Consider the following 13,564-nt stretch of genomic DNA (forward strand, 5'->3'; position numbering starts at 1 on the left):
GGGGCACTCAGACGAGGTGCACACGGTCCAGAAGCCCTGGACACACCCTCGTCCCTGCTTCCCGAGGGGGCCTAATCCCCGTCCCGTCCCAACGCGGACCTGCGCGTCGGCAGCTGATACCCAGAGACTGTCCTCATTTTTATGTGTTAAATACCAAACGCTAGAATGCTAGAGACGAATGCTAAAATACTAGGTGCAAAAACACTGAATATTAATTTCTATTCATGCTAATACTAAATACCAATTCTAAATATCGGTACTGTACGGCATGCCAAAACACTAAATACTAGTATTGAATAGTAGTGCCGAGTACTAAATACTAATTTTAAATATTAAGGACTGTACTAAGTACTTAAATACTAATCCTAAATCCTAGAATGCCAATAGGGAATATTAGTACTAAACACTACGAATCTCCCTCCCAAGCCTGCTTTTCAGGAAGCTCAGGATAGCTACCAACGAGATTAGAGAATGCCAAGGACCAAGAATAGCGAGATTAGAGAATGCCAAGGATCAAGAATAGCGGCCAGTTAATAAGAGAGGGCAGCCAACTGTGCTAAAGGAGCTCTTCGACTGTGGTTGCTGGTGCAGGGAGCTACCTGGAGCAAGAAGATGGAAAGTCTATGAAACTCGTGAGATTAACTGCGTTAGCAAAGTAACCACAGGCACAGTCTGCAAAATCCACTGACTGTTAAACTTCAAAAACAATCCACCCAGGTCCCCCAAGTTGTACCAGGAGGAAATGAACTCAGAAAACTTCATAAATTGCCCAGAAGACAAACGACACTGGAGAGATTCCCAGAGGGCAAAGTCAAGGGTCTGGGAGAACAAGAGACAAGAATTTATTCCACCCAAGGGCAGGGACTCTTCACAATTCCCACCCAGCAGAAGTTTGCAATTTCTAGGGCTCAGTGACTTCTCTGCTTCCCACGCTGCCCCTGAAGTTTTGTTTTGTTTTGTTTTATGGTGGTTTTGTCCTTTATGTAGCATGTGCACTGGAGATGTCCCTTGTAGTTTACTAGATAGTAAGAAACCATCCCAGAGCTCGATGGACAGACCTTATATTTTCAACTAGCTGCAGTAAACAGATGACTCATCCCTTGTGGAGGCCATGTTCTGTGTATGCTAAGAAAAGGCTGTTTGGATATTTGATGAAACTAGATACAGTGGTACCCGTCCTTCTGGTTTTGCTTGCTAAGGCAGATGGCTCTAGGTCTTTCCAAAGGTAAGTTATCTACAAAACAAATCACTCCTTCTCTTGCTCATATTGACAGCTTGTCATAAAATACATATATTTTTTCATAGCATGACCTTTAATTCATCATTTTGCATGACTTGCTCTCTTTCCTCAATCATGCCAGTGCTCCCCTCAGAAAAGGAAAGTTCTCTTCTGACACAAACACACATCCAATCCAGTTTCCCCAAAGGGTGAGTTAAGGCTGCCCAGTCACACTAAACAGATGCTTACAAGCCAAGTTTCCAAACTGATATTCATGTACTCTTCATGACTATTTAATTTCTAAGACAATTCCCCAGCTGGCCAAAATTGTGCCAGAAGGAAAAGAGTTGAGAAAGCCTCAGTTGTTGGCACAAGAGATAAAGGACAGTGAAAAACTACCCAGAGGGCAGAGCCAGATAAGAAAATAAAATGTGCCATCTTCACTCCTTGCAACTCATTTAATCTTGTCTTTCAATCCTTGATTGTCTGGGTTGTAGTGGAGGTCGGAGTGGAAACTAAAACACCTCTATCCATTGCGGGGGAGGGGCTTTGGGTTGCTAGTAACAGAAAATCCAAAAACAAGTGGGTTTAAATTATACAATTTATTCTTTCACCTATCAAGGAATCTCATCAAGAGTAATGATAGTAGAACAACATCCTGAATGGAATTAATGCCACTCAAAAATGTATACTCAAAAAAATGGTTAAAGTGGGAAATTTTATGCTATATACATTTTTAAAAATTTTAAGTAAAAAATCTTTTAATTTTAAAAAGACATCTCATCAAGGACACACGGGTTTTCGGTTTTGTTTTGTTTTTTCATCTTTTCTACTTGATCATCCCATGTTACATCACAGAATGGCTGCAGAGGCACCAGGCATTAGCTTCTAACTCAGCCTCATCTAGAGGTAAAAAAAAAAAGATTCTCTTGTCACATTTTTTTTTTTAGATAAATAGAAATAAACTACAGGATCCCACTGTAATGGTTTCCTTTCCACTCTCGATAGTCAGAACTGAGTCATATATCCATTCCTATATCATTTTCTAGCAAGGTAATGGAGTTTCTATGATTTGACTTATAATAACCAAAATTCTGGCTGGGGCTAGGTATGGGCCTGGCTTCCAAGATTTCCCTGGAGCCAAAAAAAAAAATCAGCGTTCTGTTAGCAAAGAGTAAGAAGAAAAAGGATGTTGGGTGAACTACAAGTGAAGTCTACCATAAAATTTCTTCTGACTTAAAACTGAGTCTTTCCCTGGCTGTGCTGGTTTGAAGCCATTATGGACCCCAGAAAAGGCCATGCTCTTTTAATCCATCCATGTGGGGGCAGACCTGATTAGGCTGTTTTCCATTGAGATGTGACCCAGCCCATCCAAGGTGAGTCTTAATCCTTTACTTGAATCCTTTACGAGAGGATGAAAGATAGAAAAGCAGAGAAAGCTTAGAGAGAAATCCCCAGAGAAGCAAGAACAACCCACAGAAGCTTAGAGAAAGAGCCACTGAAGACGAACCTGAAATCAATGAAACTCGGGAGAGATGGATCCGCCAATGCCAGTCATAAGCTTTCCTGTGTGACAGAGGAACCCTGGAGGCTAGCAGCTTTTCTTCAGAAACGGTATCATCCTGTTGATGTCTTAACTGGGACATTTCATGGCCTTAGAACTGTACATTTGTAAACTAATAAATCCTCATTGTAAAGGCCAACCCATTTCTAGTATATTGCATTCCAGCAGCTTTAGCAAACCAAAACACCAGCAATCCCACTCCTAGGTATATACCCAAAAGAAGTGACAGCAGGACTCAAACAGATATTTGCACACCAACATTCATAGCAGCACCATTCACAATTGCTAAGAGATGGAAGCAACCCAAGTGTCCATCAGCTGATAAATGGATAAACAAAGATGGTCTATACATATGGTGGGAAATTATTCAGCTGTAAGAAGGAACGAAGTTCTGAAACACATGAACCTTGAAAATGTTCAAGGTTTTTTACTCATGTTGAGTAACATAAGGCAGACACAAGAGGACAAATAGTGTATGATCTTACTGCCTTTATAATTAGTAAAAGCAAACTCATAGAGTCAGAATTTAGAAAATTAATTACCAGGGTGGAAATAGGGAATGGGAAGTTAAGGTGTTCTACCTAAGGCAATATATAAGATTCCACAAGGGTTCCAGGCACCAAAGTAACTTTCCAGAAACCTACAACCTCCAGATGGGTCCCTGGTCCAGATAAGGCCTGAAACCCTAGCCCAGCCTCTCCAGAACATCAGATAGTTCCATCTCCCTACCCCATTTTAGTGACAGACCCTTCTGATATCAAAAATGTAGAATTGCCATAGCCCAAATATCCCTAAAGAAAGGGATGGAAAGATCAAAGGTGATGGTGGAGTTATACAGAGAAGATAGGATTTAACAAATGAATATGAATGCTGAATCTTTAAACTGGTATCTCTTTTCTCTCCAGTATTTTAGAGCAGCTAGAAGTAAAAACCTAAAATTGTGAAATTGTAACCCATGTCAAACTCTAAAATAGGTCTACAACTAATTGTGGTGCTGTGCTTTGACATTTATAGCTTTTTTGTATGAATATTACTTTTCACAAAAAGAAAGAATGACAAAAAGTCAATTGTGATGGGGAAAAAAAATATTTAAGCCCTCTAGCCTCCTATATTCTGGAGCAGCTAGAAGGAAAAATATGAGAAGATCGTATGGTAGCCCGTGACAAACTCTGGGATCTATCCTGTCACTACTTGTTGAAGAGTGCTTTGAAAACTATTGCTTTTTAGTTCTTTGCTTTGTACATATATTATACTAGAAGATAAAAAAGTTAAAAATAAAAAATGTCCAGTGTTCCTATTTGGAATGTTGAGAAAGTTTTGGTAACAGATGGTGGTGATGGCAACGCACCATGGTGAATGTAATTAACAGCACTGAACTACATATATGAATGTGACCAAAGGGGAAATGTTAGACTGTATATGTGATAACAGAACAGAAATTTCTTTTAGTGCATGGAACTTTGCTACACAGTGACCTCTAAGTTAAAACATGGTCTATAGTTGACAGTACAATTATGAAAATGAGCTTTCATGAATTGTAGCAAATGTTCCACACCAGTGCAGATTGTTAATAATACAGTGGTGGTATCTGAAACTTCTGTATTTTATGTGTGATTGTTAGGTAAGCCCACAACCTTTCTAATAAAGAAAAATATATTTAACTGGATCTTCCATTTAAAGCAGCCTCTTTCATGTGCCCTCTGTCCATTTTGGATTCATCTCATCTCAATCTTGGCAGCTGTTCTAGTTTGCTAGTTGCCGGAAGGCGATATACCAGAAACAGAACAGCTTTTAAAAGAGGGAATTTATTAAGTTGCAAGTTTACATTAAGCATGTGAAAATGTCCAAATTAAAGCAAGGCTAGAGAAATGTCCCATCTAAGATATCAGGGAAAGATACCTTGATTCAAGTAGGCCGATGACGTTCAGGGTCTCTACTGGAAGACACATGGGGAACATGGCAGTGTCTGCTGCTAGCTTCCTCTTCAAGCTTCTTGTTTCATAAAGCTCCCCTCAGGGAGTTCTCCTTGTTCATCTCCAAAGGTCTCTGGCTGCATTGGCTCTCCTGGTTCTCGTGGCTCTGAAGCTTTTTCCAAAATGTTTCCACTTTCAAAGGATTCCAGTAAACTAATCAAGACCCACCTGGAATGGGTGGAGTCACATCTCCCTCTACTCCAAGGTTAATACCCACAATTGGGCGTGCCACATCTCCGTGGAGATAATCTAATCAATTTTCCAACCTATAGTGCTGAGCAGGATTAGAAGAAATGGTTGCCGCCACAAGATGGGTCAGGATTAAAACACGGCTTTTCTAGGGTATATAATCCTTTCAAACTGGCATTGGAGCTTCCTCTACTTCTCCTAAAGAAGGTGTCTGGGTGTGGTAGAGACTCTCAGACCCCAGTGGTCCCCTCAGGCTGTCCCAGACCCGCCTGAACTTCTACTAAAGGTGCAAACCCTGCCGAGTCTCAGCCACACACCCCTTCCTCACCATTGCAGTGGAAACTCAAAGCAGACCCACCAGCTCTCAATTCCCCTCCAGGGCTAATAGGAACATCCCCGTCCCTCCTGGAGCTCACAGGAACAGAGCGAGGTTTTGGGGTGGTCATTATACCTGCTCAACCACGATGGGTACCGCTTTCCTAAGCGGGGGGCAACCATGCACAGCAGGCTTTCTCCAGAGTTCCTACCATGTGGGAGAGGAGACTCCCATGCAACTCCTGTATTGGTTATCCATTGCTGTGTAACATATGACCCCAAACTTAGTGGCTTAAAACCACTCACATTTATTATCCCAACAATCTGTGAGCCAGGAACCTGGCTGTGGCTCAGTAGGGTTCTCTGCTTCACAATCTCTCACAAAGCTGCCTCCAAAGTGATATGCAGGGTCAGGTCTCATTTGAAAGCTCGACTGGGGGAAGAGCCACTTCTAAGCTCATTTATGGGGTTTAAGGTCTCTATAAAGGTTTCATGCACTATATTTGCTTTCCTGGAATCTATAATTTCCAGACGGTTCCTAGGCCAGATAAACCCTGAAGCCCAGGGGGACCCAGCCTCTCCAAGATTATCAATTAATCACATTCCCCTATCCTCTAGTACTGACACCCCTTGTCAACATGAAAAAAGTCAGAACAGGTATAGCCTCAGAACCCCTATAGATTGGGAGAGGGATCAGAGGAAAAGGAGGAGTTATCACAGAGAAAATAGGATTTAACAAGTGAGCATGGCTGCTCGGTCACTATGTTAATAATTCTTCTAACCAGTGTTTTGGAACAGCTGGAAGGAAAAATGAGAGTGGAATGATAGTCCGTGACAAACCCTGGAATCTGTTCTGTAACTACTTGTTGAACTATGCCTTGAAAACTACTGCTTTTTCTTTCTTTTCGTGGTATATATGTTATATTTCACAATAAGAAACATTTTTTAAGAGAGAGAAAACATGACCGTTTATGGAGATAACAGCTTCAAACCAGCACAGCCATATTCAGTTCCTTGAGGGCTGTTGGACAGAAGACTCAGTTTCTCGGTGGCTTCTGGCCAGAGGCCGTCCCAGTTCGCTGTGTGAGCCTCTCCATGAAGCAACTTCTTTCATCAAAGCATGCAAGAGACAGTCTGCTAGCATGGTGGAAGTGGCAGCTTTCAGAACCTAAGCACAGAAGTGACATCCTTGCACATTGGCTGTATTCTCTCGGTTAGAAGCAAGTTACTCAAAAGGACAGATTTACAACAAGGCCATAGAATCAAGAGGTGGGACCCTGAGGCCACCCAAAGGCTGCCTGCCACACACAACCTTTCGGGTTCCCCCCAACAGCTAGCTCTACCTTCTCCCCTTCTCTCCTCCTAGTACCAGAAATCCTTTCTAACCCACCACCTCTCTTCCTGAGAAAGGTTTTGCTCCCCTCTTCTAAGGGACCATGGTATGGTTTTAGGGAAACACAATTTATGGGACAGAAGCAAAGATTTTTTTAAAAAGCACACATTTGTTTAGCATTTTCAAAATAGTACCCCCTTGAGAGTAGTATAACCAAGTACCCATGTAAATAAGCAGAATGAGCGGTGGAAGAAGTGAGAGGAGACATTGCTAGGCTTGATATCTACATGAGAACTCACTGCTGTCAGAGACAGTGATGGGTTGGTTTCTCCAACACAATGTGAAGGGGCTCTCTGGGGACAGTTTCCCTTGGGCCTGCCACCTTCCTTTTCAAGCAATTCCCTTTGTAAGTACGTCAACCAGAATCCAGTGGGAAATGGACAACCCACTCCTGCTGGGTCATTTAGGGAATGTCTCCTTGAGGGGCTGTTTTAGACAAGGTGTGGGCAGGGTTGAGGGGTCGTGCAGCACCTCAGAGCTAGCAACGGTGGGGAGCTGTTAACTCCTGCATGCCAATTTGTGCAAAGGACAGACGTGATGTCTAATTAAGGGGAGCACCACCCCCAGCAACCAGACAGAGAGGGAGCTGAGAGAGAAATACCCCAACCTTTCTCTCCTTCCACACTCCATCTCCTGCCAGTGCTTCCCATTGGCCAAACCAAACCAGAAGACAGAGGGCACAGAGTCCTTTACCCTGTACAGATACAGGTTGGTCTCCTGGGACGCAGAGCAGAGTGGAGGATAGAAGATCAGAACTTTGAACACAAGGCCATATTTTCCTGGAGAATCTTGTGGCGGCAGCCCCATCACCCGTGTTTGGCAACTCTTCTTGTTCTAGTCCCTTACCCTGTAAAGTTGAGCTGTTGATTAGAGAGCTTTCTTCTCTTTTAATGTAGGCGTTTACTGCTATGAATTTCCCTCTGAGCGCTGGTTTTGCTGCAGCCCATGTGTTTTAGTGCATTGGGTTTTTGTTTTCCTTCATCTCAAAGTATTTTCCATTTAATTTGTCATTTCTTCTTTAACCCTTGGTCTTTTAAGAGTGCGTTGCTTAATTTCCATGTGTTTGTGAATTTTCCAGATCTCCTTCTTTCGTTGATTGCTTGTTTCGTTCGGTCATGCTCAGAGAAGATACCTTGTGTGGTTTCAATCCATCACCAGTGTTTAATTAAACTAAAGTGAACTACTTCTCAGGGAGACAAGATAAAGGAATACTGAATGGGGTCCGCTATGCAAGGACCCTAACACTGCCCCCTGCTGTCGGCACATGCCTGCCCGAGTCAGGGGCATCCCCCACTGGTGTTGTTCATGCACTGCAGGCCCCATTGCATCCCGGCAGAGTCAGGGAAACTGAGACAAAGGGAAAAGGCAGCTTTATTGAGCCTTCAATCCATTTCAGGCACTGATTACTAATCGCCTGTCCTATGAAATTTCGTTTAAAGTCTGAGAGTGGCCTCTATTTCCAAATGGGGAAACTGAGTCTCAGGAGAGGCACAAGTTACCACAAAAACTAACATGGGATGTGTACTAAGTCAGTAACGAAACTCCCCGAGACCTGTGGTTGCAGGACAGTGTCTGCCTCAGAGCCACCCTTACCTCCTTGGTCCTCAGTGTGCAGACCACGGGTCTCAGTAAGAGAGTCGCCACCATGTAGAACACGGCCACCTGCCGGCCCTGGTCAGGGTTTCCCACTGAATCCGGCCACAGGCAGACAACAGAGGCACAGCCAAAGTGCCCGACGACCACTGTGAGGTGAGCTGTGCAGGTGGAGAAGGCCGTGTGGCAGCCAGACCCCGAGGGGATCTTCCCGATGGCCACCACGATGAAGAGGTAGGGCAGGAGGACAAGGAGAAATGAGGCCAGCGTGACCAGGATGCCAAGGAAGAAGACGCCCAGTGCTCTGGGCCCTCCCGGCACAGCTCAGCTGCAGGACAGGGGCGATATCACAGGAGAAGTGCGCCACATGGCCACGGTGGCAGAAGGACGAGGAGAACAACAGAATGGTCTCCATCAAAGCCAGCGAGAACCCAGAGCAGAAAACGAGGGCTCCCAGGTGGAGGCAGATGGTGGGTCTCATGATCACGGGGTAGTGGAGGGGATGGCAGATGGCCACACAGCAGTCATAGCTCATCAGCGTGAGAAGGAAGCAGTGGCTACATCCCAGGCCCAGCAAGAAGAACTTCTGTGCCCTACAGCCTGTGATGGAGACAACCTGGCTCCCCATGGGCAGGTGAGCCGGCATATCGGGGAAGGTGACCAGCCTGTAGCAGGTCTCGGGCAGGTACGTGGGAGTGTGGGGGGGTGCGGTCCACGTGGATGAGGGCGATGATGATGATGTGGCCGCGGAGGGTGGCCAGGTATGCAAGGAGTAGGAACGGGAAGCACGCAACCCTCAGGTGAACGAGGTTGGAGAATCCCACCAGCACCAGCTCCGGCACTGGCCAGGTTTCGTCTCCCTGCTGCCTCCTGAGAACCTGCAAGGAGGTGACCAGGGGAATGGAAAAGAGCGATGTATTGAGGGTCTGTTATGCATGGGGTAGGATAATCACTGCTGTTTTAACCAAAAAGAAAAAGGAAAGAGAGACTCGGAAATGATGTTATTTCAAGAAGCACATGAAAAGAGGCTCAGCTTATTGGTCACGAGGGCAATGCAAATCAGAAGCACAATGGGATGGCCCGGCATGCACACTTAGATTGGCTGCTGTCAAAACATAAAAACCAAACACACTCATACAAGTGTTGGCGATCGTGCACTGATGCTGGAAATGTAGAATGGTGCAGCTACTGTGGGAAACAGTGTGGCGGCTCCTCAAAAAGTCAAACATAGAATGCCAAATGACCCTGCCATTCCACTCTTAGTGATACACCCCAAAGAACTGAAGTCAGGGACTCGGACAGATATTTGTCCACCGATGCTCATACGGCAGATTCACAAAAGCCAGAAGGCAGAAGCAACCCAGGCGTCCGCCAACTGATAAATGGGTAAACAAGATGTGCTATCTAGATACAATGGAATATTATTGCATAATATTATACAATAATATTATGTGTCAGTGCCGTAAAAATGAATGAAGCACTGACACATAAAACAACCTAGAAGACCTCATGTATGGTCTCGCTAATATGAACTGTCCATAACAAGCAAACACTTGGGGCTAAAATCTAGACTATAAGTTACCAGGAGATACAAAGAAAGTAAGAGTGTGGGGAGCTGACGCTTCGACTGTACAGAATTTTTAATACGGTTGATTATAAACGTCTGGAAATGGATGGAGGTGATGGTAAGGCTAAGTAAGTATGTAGGATGGTAAGGGTGACCAATTGCGCTGAATTATGGGCATCATTGTGGTTGAAAAGTTGCTAGAAATGTGGCTGTATGTTGCCAGAAGGAAAGCTAGAGGATAAAACACGGAACCATATAACATGGTGAGCTCTGTGGTGGACGATGATGGTGGCTGATTGCGCAAACACAAGAATGTTCTCACATGAACTAGAACGAATGCATGACACTGTTACGAGGTGTTAATAATAGGGTGGGGGGGAAATACTGCTGATGCAAACTACGGACTAGAGTTAACAGTAACATTGCAGTATTCTTGCAACAGTTGTAACAAAGGTGCTATACCAATGTTAAATGTCAATGTTAGGGGGATATAAAGGGTATGGGATTTGGGGGCGGGGGGGGGGGGGAGCAATGAGAATGCTCTCAAATTGATTGTAGAGATAGATACACAGCTCTGTGATTATACCCAAAGCCATTGATTACACACTTTGGATGGATTGGATGGTCTGTGAATAAAACTTTAAAAAGAAAAAAAAAAAACTAATTGACTTAACTAAGCATATCCGGTCTTGCATTCTGCAAATATTTTCTCAGACCCAAAGGGATGAGGGGCTCCCGGGGCGGGCCAGGAAGAGGGAGGACGGGACTGATTTACATAACCAAGGAATAAGATCGCCACCTAGTGGCCATTTGTATGACCTGCAAGCCCGTGGCCCTGAAAAGAAGAGAAAAAAAATTAAATGACTGAAAATCAACCCCGCCTGGGAAAAAGCCTCAACTCTGAAAATACAGCAACGGGATGTTGGAAATTGAAAATGGTCATTTAAACATCATGGAAATTTGTGCAGATATTAATCTTGGGAAAATACATTTAAATTGGAGTTCTGAAGCTATCGCTAGAAAAACAACAAAAATGTGCTTGCCTGGGTTCAGAGGCATTCCAGCTATAAGGAAAGGACAGGTAAGGACCTGCGGAGGTAACAGGAGCAAAAAGGTGATGAGGGGAATATCATTCGGTCACAAAAAGGAATGACATTCTGATACATGCTGCAACGTGCATGAAGCTTGAAAACATTATGATAAGGGAAAGAAAGCAGCCACAAAAGCCCACGTGCTGTCGGATTCCACTCCAGAACCTGTATATCCATAGATGCACAGGGCAGATTAGTGCTTTCCAGGGGCTGGAGGGAAGGGGCAATGGGGTGCTTACTGAGTCTGGGGTTTCCTTTTGGGGTGATAATGATATCTTGGAACTAGATATTGGCAGTTACAGTACAATATTATGAATACACTAAGCATTACTGAATTGTATGCATTGAAATCATTATTTTAGATTAAATGAATTTACTTCAATAAAATTTTTGTACAACCGTGAAGAAAGGATGCCCATTTTTTCATGAAGAAAAGAAAACCTGGAATCAGGCAGCTATATTGACCTAGCACAGGGGTCAACAAACATTTTCCGTAAAGGACTAAATAATAAATATTTTAGACTTTGTATCTTTTATCATTAGTATTCAACCCCATCCTTGTACTGTGGAAACATAGACCCAATAAACAAATAAACAGGCACGGCTGTGTTCCAATAAAACTTCATTCATAAAAATAAGCAGGGGGCCAGATTTTCCTGTGGGCCAAATTTTTCCAACCCCTGATCTAGCAAAAATGTAACTAAAAGAACATTCAATTTAGGAAAGAGTGCAGTGAAGTCCATTCAGAGATTCAGACTGAAAAAAAAGAGAGCAAAGCCTGGCTTCAAGTCCTCAGAAATTAAGACGAAATGAAACTCCAAATACGAGAAGAATCTTAGCCCATACTTAAGAAACCCACAGCAGACAGAGGTACCCAGAGCATGTGTCTGAAAGAGGTATTTTTACTGTTAATTAAATTATATCAGAGAACACATCAGTGCCCTTATAGAGAGAATGGCAGGAGCTCAGTTACATAGAAGACAACACAGAGAAAAACGTAACGGAGCGTGACTATTTAAAACAGTTTCAGAACATCATAAAATATTGTTAAAGTGAAACTTATAGACAAATCACAAAATAGGGGGAAAAGATTGCTGGCTTTATAAAGAACTTTGAACTCTCACAAATCATTAAGAAAAATACACACACCCAAGCCCACCCTCAACATTTGTGGGGTCCAAATGGAAGTCTGCACACCATACAGCTGAATATTAAAAGTAAACAATAAAGCTAACAAATAGTTCAATGAAATATGTCCTTTCCCCCAACCTTCATAATGATCTTAAAAGACAGAATTCAATTTAGAATTTGTGGTTTCCTCAGAATTCCACATCAGAATGTGGGGGTGGAAGGGGTACCCCAGCCCTGACTCTGCACTGAAGCCCAGTTGCTTCTTTTCCCACCCTTGGCTCATCCCAGCCCCATAAGGGGCCTCACGTGTACATGTATAAATAGCCCAAGCATGCATGTTTGCACTGCAAGAACACCCCCACAACAAAAGACTTGAACAGACATTTCTCAGAAGAAAAAATACAAATGGCCAAAAGGCACATGAAAAGATGCTCAACTTCCCTGGCTATTGGGGAAATGCAAATCAAAACCACAATGGGATATCATCTCACACTCACCAGAATGGCCATTATCAACAAAACAGAAAATGACAAGTGCTGGAGAGGATGCGGAGAAAGAGGCACATTTATCCACTGTTGGTGGGAATGTCAAATGGTGCAACCGCTGTGGAAGGCAGTGTGGCAGTTCCTCAGGAAGCTAAGTATAGGATACCATTGTTAGGTATCTACTCAGAAGATATGAGAACAAAGACACAAATGGACATATGCACACTGTGCTGGTTCGAAAGGATGTGTGTCCCCTAGAAAAGCCATGTTTTAATCAAAATCCCATTTTGTAATGGCAGAATAATCCCTATTCAATACTGTATGTCTGAATCTGTAATTAGATAATCTCCATGGAGATGTATCCCAATCAAGATGGATTAGGGGAGACGTGTCTCCACCCATTTGGGTGGGTCTTGAGAAGTTTCTGGAGTCCTATAAAACAGGAAACATTTTGGAGAATGAGAGATTCAGAGAAAGCAGAGAATGCTGCAGCACTACGAAGCAGAGAGTCCATGAGCCAGCGACCTTTGGAGATGAAGAAGGAAAATGCCTCCCGGGGAGCTTCAAGAAACTAGAAGCCAGGAGAGAAAGCTAGCAGATGACACCGTGTTCGCCATGCGCCCTTCCAGATGAGAGGGGAACCCTGACCGTGTTCACCATGTGCCTTCTCAATTGAGAGAGAAACCCTGAACTTCATCAGTCTTCCTGAACCAAGATAGCTTTCCCTGGATGGATGCCTTTGATTGGACATTTCTATAGACTTGTTTTAATTGAAACATTTTCTCAGCCTTAGAACTGTAAACTAGCAACTTATTAAATTCCCCTTTTAAAGCCATTCCGTTTCTGGTATATTGCATTCTGGCAGCTAGAAAACTAAAACACACACCAATGTTTATAGCAGCATTATTTACAATTGCCAAGAAATGGAAACAGCCCAAATGTCCATCAACAGACAAGTGGCTAAACAAGCTGTGGTATATACATACGATGGAATATTATGCAGCTGTAAGACAGAATAAAGTTATGAAGTATGTAACAACATGG

Source organism: Tamandua tetradactyla, chromosome 11, assembly GCF_023851605.1.
Source record: "Tamandua tetradactyla isolate mTamTet1 chromosome 11, mTamTet1.pri, whole genome shotgun sequence".
NCBI lineage: Eukaryota > Metazoa > Chordata > Mammalia > Pilosa > Myrmecophagidae > Tamandua > Tamandua tetradactyla.